Source organism: Chenopodium album, chromosome 2 (genome assembly GCF_948465745.1).
Source record: "Chenopodium album chromosome 2, dcCheAlbu1.1, whole genome shotgun sequence".
In the NCBI taxonomy this organism is placed as follows: domain Eukaryota; kingdom Viridiplantae; phylum Streptophyta; class Magnoliopsida; order Caryophyllales; family Amaranthaceae; genus Chenopodium; species Chenopodium album.
In genome coordinates, this window is record NC_137835.1 from 12,163,871 (window position 1) to 12,170,761 (window position 6,891).

The window sequence follows — 6,891 nt, forward strand, 5'->3', positions numbered from 1 at the left end:
GGCATACACATTAGGAGTATGTCTTGAATAGTCCTTGGTTGGGACTGTCCTTGTACGTTTATTATCACTTAGGTGATGAATGTATTCCTTTGTTTTAATTCTAAGGAAGATCCTTGCTTGTCATTTCTCTACAATGTTCTCTAGGTACATATATAGGTGTTTCTAATCGCCTATATCGTGTACTTGGGGAACTGTAGGGAGATGCTGCCGGATTTTCCATAGAATTGAAATCCTGGCATACATTCACTAGTGAGATTGAACGTCCAAGGATGGGTTAGGTTGGAGTGATAAGGACCCTTGGAAATCATTTCTCTTCTCATTTGCATTTCCATAACACTTTGATCTATAATGAATATATATTGTGCTTTCTGACTAATGTGATTAATGGCATATGTGTTAGTTGTGTAGAACTTGTAATCATGAAACGAAAAGAACGTAGCTGGATGTACGAAAGGAAGGTTGAGAATTCTATTAATCCTGAGTTCTTGAAGGGGGTAGATGAATTCGTTAAATATGTGGAAGATCATCCCGAGAGTAGCAACCCGAATGAAGTTAGGTGTCCACGTTTTAAATGCAAAAACAAACGTCTTTGGGATGCGGATACGTTAAACTTCATTTGTATCGCAGTGGTTTTTTACCTAATTACTATGAGTGGATGAATCATGGGGAAGGGTTTCCAGGAACTCATGGAAGGCAGTCAAATGAATATTGTGAAATGGTTTTGGATGCATTTAGTCAGTCTCAAGATCAAGGGCATTCCGAAGAGGCGGTTGTTTCATTAGAGGAGGAGCCTAATGCACAAGCCAAGCCATTTTTTGATTTGTTAAGGGCTTCTGAACAACCGTTATACGAAGGGAGTTCATTGTCTGTGTTAGAGATGGCTTCTAGAATCACTAGCCTAAAGTGCAAGTATAATTTGCCGCACAGATGTGTTGATGGATTTGCTTCTTTGGTTAATGAAGCGATTCCTAACAACAACCACATGGCCGAGACATTCTATAAGGTCAAGAAAATTGTTAAGGGGTTAGAGCTGCCCCATGAAAAGATTCATGCATGCCCGAAAGGATGTATGTTGTTTTGGAAAGATGATGCTCAATTATCTACATGTAGGGTGTGTGGCAGCGACCGATACAAGAAGACTTCTAAAGGTAGCTTAGTGCCTTTGAATGTTCTATTTTATTTCCCTATCACACCTAGGTTGAAAAGGCTTTTTGCAACTAAAAACATTTCCGAGGAAATGACATGGCATGCTAAAAATCCTCGAGTTCAAGGCACAATGGCACACCCTAGCGATAGTGAAGCGTGGAAACACCTTGATAGTTGCTTTCCTGAGTTTGCCTCTGAACCTTGTAATGTTCGACTTGGCCTATGTACGGATGGATTTGCTCCACATGGTCAGTTTGGGGGACAATATTCTTGTTGGCCTGTCATTTTGACCCCTTATAACTTGCCTCCGTCAATGTGTATGAAAAGACAGTTCATGTTTCTTTCGTTACTCGTTCCTGGTCCTAAAAACCCTAAGGGCAACTTGGATGTTTACATGCAACCGCTCATACACGAGTTGAAACAGTTGTGGGAAGTTGGGGCAAATACTTACGATATTTCGAGAAAACAGAATTTCAATCTTCGAGCAGCCATCCTATGGATCGTTAGTGACTTCCCGGCTTATGGTATGTTATCTGGTTGGACCACAGCCGGTAAGAAGGCTTGTCCATATTGCATGGTGAAAAGAAAAGCATTTTGGCTCGAACATGGTGGTAAGGTTTCTTGGTTTGATTTCCATCGTTAATTCCTTCCGAAAAATCATCCTTTTTGAAATAGTAAAACTGCATTTTGTAAAAACAAAGTCGAAAAAGGTTCACCACCTCACATCATGTCAGGAGTGTGTAGACACCCATTTGTGTCTCCCCAAAACCAAACCCAGTGATCAATACCTTTCACGTCATTTGATTATCGAATAAAGCGAAAGTGTGAAAAGTCTAGTGATGAGGATGTTTTTATTAAAATATCTCTTCTTTCTGTTTTTGAAAATATTTATTTTCTTACCTTATTTATGAAAAACGAGCATTCCAGTCTAGTTTGATCCATGATAAGGGTCCAATAATGGTTTAGTTGGATAAGGGTTGAAAAGACCTTTCCAACGATATAGTATAAGCCCAATTCCGATGAATAATGAGGAAGTTATAGCCAAAATACTAAACTAGGCCCGATTTGGTTTTTATATGCAGCCCAATGATCTAGGGGAGGGCCTATTATTAATTATCATTCCTAAAGCTATTAGGATTGATTATAGTCTTCTAGAATATTCTTGAATGTTCTTTTAAATCCTAATGGAGTTAGTATTGATAATTATGTTTTAAAGAGTTTGAAATTGAATAAAACTACTCCTTTTGAGAATCCTTGTTTTGTACGAATTGGAATATATTCAGATTTTATTTTCGTGACTCATAATCTTTATCCAAATTTTATATGGTTGGATAGATCTTGAAATTATCTTTTCAATGACATATTATAATATTAAATCCGAGCTATAACGAAAAAAGATATGAATGAGACATGAAACTCTATCCAAAACTGACACCCTTCCACTTTTTCGGCCATATCATTTTATCTACAAAATATTTTAATCTGATTCTAATTGGGTTGGAAAGTAGACTTCAAGAGCTTTCCAACGACATATTATACGCCTTATTTGGACTTCCGAATCAAAAGATATGATAAAAACAAAAACGTGTGAAACTGATTATTAGCGCCTGACGCTAAGCATTAGCGCCTGGCGCTAAGGCTTGGCGCCTGGCGCTAACCTTCAGCGCCTAGCGTTAATTGCCAACGTCGACGCTAATCTAGTTTTATGCGCGTCAGAACTCTGTTTCGATTTTCTATCTTTTTGGCTGATTTTCTCTATAAATAGCTTTCTAAAAACTCCGTTTTCATTCACCAACTCTCATCAAGAAATTCTTGATTACTTTCTTTCTCTCTCTTTTCTAAACTAGCTTTTCTCAAAATACAAAATTCCGCATTCACAAGCACTAGACACACCTAGCCAAGTTCGAAGTTGCCTTCGCCCTAGACGTGAAAGGTTTTAATTTATGAGGGTTTGGTCCCAAATCTCTCTTTCAATTATTTAATTTAATTGTTGTTTTATTATTTTCCTTGAAGTTACTAACGCGTGTATTTTGTTATTAGAAAGAGATACGAGGCATCCAAGTAAGTGCTTTAATTGTTTGCATTGTTATTATGATATAGAAATCATGTCTAGGTTGTTATTATGATTCCTAGTATCATGTTAGGATGCTTTGCTTAATTTGATGTTTAGAATGACAACAATGATTCCTAGTATTATGTATAGGGAAAATGTTATAATATCAAATATGCTTATTATGATTCCTGCGATGTTTCTTATATTCTTTCCTAATATTCATGTTAGTATCATGTTAGGGCTATATATTTGATCTTTGATGTTTAGTGACATGCTAGGGTTTGTTATTAATCTTGTTAGTATCATGCCTAGGATCTTACTATTATTATGCTTTAATATGATTATGATAATTATGATTGTTATTATTATGATTTTGATTATTATTTTTATTATGATTATTATGTTGCTTAATATTTATTGTTATTGGTTGATCACGCCTTTTATGCATGTTTAAAGGGAATTGGTACTTGTAATCACGCTTAATAAGATAATTAATAATCTTGTTAGGTTAATTTGATTATAATTCAAGTGATCGCCAATAATAGTTTTATTTGTGCATTAATATTCAACCAACATAGATAAACATGTTTAGGGTTAATCCTATTGATTGCATGTTAGTCAGAAAGCGCACATGAATACGATCAGAATAAAGTAGAGGCCTATTATTAGGACAGGTTCAATCTCTTTTAGGTTGGATTTGTACCTTCATCCCCGAACTACCAGTCATGGTTCCAGACCTATTGGAGTTAACGATCTCCTGGATCGTTAAGGGGTGTAACCTTCACCTCGTGAACGGTTTACAAGTTCCTAAAACTTGTTGGCGACTCTTTTGCTCTGTCTTCTTTCCCTTTGGACGCCACCGTACTTTAGTGTATGAGCACAATGGGGTTCAAGTTAGGGGTAATGCTTGAAAGATTCCCTATAGAGAGGAACTCTGGGAATGTGTGAAAAACCTCCCGAAGGCAACAGATGGCCCCGAGGCACTGAAACGTCTCAAGAATGCAAAAAAAGGGGTGGTTCAAGCAAAGCACTCTATGGGACCTTCCATATTGGAAACATCTGCTTGTTCGTCACAACTTAGATGTCATGCACGTTGAAAAGAACTTTTTTGATCAGTTGATTCACACTATAATGGACGTGAAAAAGCTATCTTGTGACACGCCATCAGCTCGGAATGACATTGCCAAATACTATAAACGGCCCCAGCTACATCTTCAAGAGGATGATAGAGGAAAAGAATTCATGTCAAAGGCTCCATTTGCTCTTGACAAGGCTCGGAGAAAGGTTTTGTGTGAGTGGGTCAAACAGCTGCGGTTTCCTGATGGTTACGCTTCCAATTTGAGCAGATGCGTTGATTTGCAAGCAGGTAAGTTACATGGAATGAAAAGCCATGATTGTCACGTGTTCATGGAGAGGTTGTTGCCCACTGCTTTGAGAGAATTGCTCCTTAGCCATATAAGGAATGCAATTACAGAGATAAGCCAATTCTTTCACGATTTATGTTGCTACACAATTACAGTTGGCGACATGGAGCGATTGGAAAAAAACATAGCTGAGATCCTGTGCAAGCTTGAGAAGGTTTTCCCTCCATCTTTCTTCAACTCCATGGAGCATTTACCAATTCATTTGCCATATGAGGGCAAGTTATGTGGACCTGTTCAATATCGGTGGATGTATCCTTTCGAAAGGTAAATCAAAGGCCCTTTCTCAACTCTTACTTTCATCTCTTTCATTGCTTAGGGTTACTTATACTTCTACGGCTATATAAAAATAATTACAGGTTCCTCAATCACCTGAAACGAAAAATTGGTAATAAGGCTCGTGTTGAAGGTTCCATATGCAACGCTTATCTCACTGAAGAGATATCAAACTTCTGCTCCAATTACTTTCAGCCCTCAGTTGACACAAAAACACGAGATCTAGGTCGAAATGTGAATGCTGATGTGGAATCCACGGCTAACAACGATGAAATCCCAGAGCTGTTCACGGTGGATAAGGGTCGTGTGTCAAATGTACGTAAAACTCGGTATTTAGATGACATGGAACTCGAACGTGCTCATTTGTTCGTTTTAAGAAATACCGGCATTCTTGGTGAATACGAAAGGTATATATGTTTAGGATAAACTTTTGAAAAACCCTTAAATTTAATATAATTGTTGCAATGATTAACCATGTATCATTAATCTATTAGGCAGTTTGAGGACTACATTCTTAGTACTCGAACTTATTTGCGTCGAGAAGATGTCATGGAGAAATGCAAAAGTGAATTCCCTGATTGGTTTCATCACAAGGTGATAATACTTTTCGAACATTGCATATCGATTAACTTGTGATAATACAATATATTTCATTTCAATTAGTGTGACATTTGTATTCGTAACGGTTATAGGTGAGGGAACAGAAACCAAGTTCCGATGTGTTGCGAGCATTGTCTATGAGGCCTTTCAAGCGTGTTCGAACTTGGAACCAGATATTTGTCGGTGGCTTTAATTTCCACACGCAGTCCTATGGCAAACACAATTCTACGATGAATTATGGGGTGTGTGTCTCAAGTGAGGACGGTGGAGAGTACTTTGGCATTTTAAACAACATAATGAACTTGTCTACACCGGTCCCGAAAAAGAGTACAAGACTATTTTGTTTAGTTGTAATTGGATGGATTGTGGTAAAGGAATGAACATTCATGAACAATACAAGCTTGTCGAAGTAAATCATACTAAGAAATATCCCAAGTATGATCCATTTGTCTTATCTTACCAAGTGTCTCAAGTGTATTATGCATATTACCCTAGCCTTAAACGTGATCGGGTTCAATGGTGGGCTGTATTTAGAACTCAAGCAAGGTCGGTGATTGATGCTCCGGTGGATTTAGAGTTTTTGCAAGCTCCTTCACCACAAGTACATGCAATGCTATGTGACCCAACTGACATTCCAGACTATGAACTTGATAGTGATGATGATGATGACGATGGCTTTGTTATCTCAAGCGATGAAGAAGAAGAAGAAGATAGCATTGACTCTAGTGATAGTGAAGAAGAAGAGGACATCGATGTATTTTTAGATGACACTAGTGATAGTAATAATGATAGTGATAATGATAGTGGTAGTAGTGATAAGAGTAATGAAGAGGAGAATATGTAGTTACTCCTTTAACTATTGTCTTCGAATTTTTAGTTTTTAATGACTACTCGGACTTGTAATATTGCATTACATATTTTGTCTCATTTTATTTTTTTATGTAATATGGATCTAATTTATGAAATTACAATGTGCGATCATGGTACTAACAATTTTTTCAGGTGGTCATCATGGGAGGAGGAAATAAAGGAGAAACGTCCAAGAGGAGAAAGACTAAGGGGAAATCTCAGGTTGTACGTGATGACGAGGATGAGTCAAGAGGAGGCACATGATTTGGAGGCCTCTCAAGAAATCATCAGTCGGAGACAGATTCATAGGCATGTACAGGGGCAACAGGAGCAACAGCAACAGGAGCTACAAGACCCGCAACCTAATGACTTGCGGGAGTTGGACCCTTCCACACTTTGGTGCATATGTAGTTGTAATGAAATATCCTTAAATTCGTAGTTATTTTGATAAAGTGAATTTGTATTACTTTTACCATGTTTTGTTCACTTTTTGTTGATTATCTACTTACATGAATGTCTATCCTTTATTATAGGTTTGATGAAAAG